General features: G+C 43.8%; 1 non-coding gene across 1 annotated transcript; it reads left to right on the forward strand.

Moving 5' to 3' along the window:
* The first annotated feature begins 445 nt into the window (after positions 1-445).
* Positions 446-529, forward strand: Trnap-ugg. Its single transcript has one exon. It is a non-coding gene; the product is annotated as a tRNA-Pro (tRNA).
* Positions 530-765: the final 236 nt, after the last annotated feature.

Genomic DNA, 765 nt, shown 5'->3' on the forward strand with positions numbered 1-765 from the left:
CCGTGCGTGTGATCATTGCTTGTACAGCCCTCTCGCAGTGTCCGGAGCAAGTATGGTGGGTCTGACACACGGGTGTCAATGTGTTCTTTTTCCCATTTCCAGGAGTGTATTTCACACATATTTAACATATTCCACATCTAATTCTACACATATTTGACCCCTATCTATAGCGAATTTCGCTCTGCAGTTTCATGTTCATGAATCGTAATGTTTATGACCTTGGAGAAAATGACATTTTCCCAATGGAGTGCGTGACTGAAAATTTTGTAAATTTGTTTATAGACGCAATCACATTCTTATGACACAGTCATAACCAGTTTCGGCCATACAGTGACCATCTTCAGATTCTAAAGGCGGAGTACACTGAACACAGGTTCATGCGTTGTCAAACGTTGACAGTGCATGAATCCGTGTTCAGCGTATGCCGCCTTCAGAATCTGAGCCGGCCAGAGTGGCCGAGTGGTTTTAGGCGCTACGGTTTGGAACCGCGCGACCGCTACGGTCGCAGGTTCGAATCCTGCCTCGGGCATGGATGTGAGTGATGTCCTTAGGTTAGTTAGGTTTAAGTAGTTCTAAGTTCTAGGGGACTGATGACCTGAGAAGTTGAGTCCCATAGTACTCAGAGCCATTTTTTAGAATCTGAACACGGTCATTGTATGGCCGAAACCGGTTATGACTGTTCATAAGAATGTGATTGCGTCTATAAATAAACAAAAAATGTTTATGACTTTTGTATCAACTGAAGAAAATGCGTGCGCAATGTGT

The sequence above is a fragment of the Schistocerca americana genome, chromosome 2 (assembly GCF_021461395.2).
Source record: "Schistocerca americana isolate TAMUIC-IGC-003095 chromosome 2, iqSchAmer2.1, whole genome shotgun sequence".
In the NCBI taxonomy this organism is placed as follows: Eukaryota; Metazoa; Arthropoda; class Insecta; order Orthoptera; family Acrididae; genus Schistocerca; species Schistocerca americana.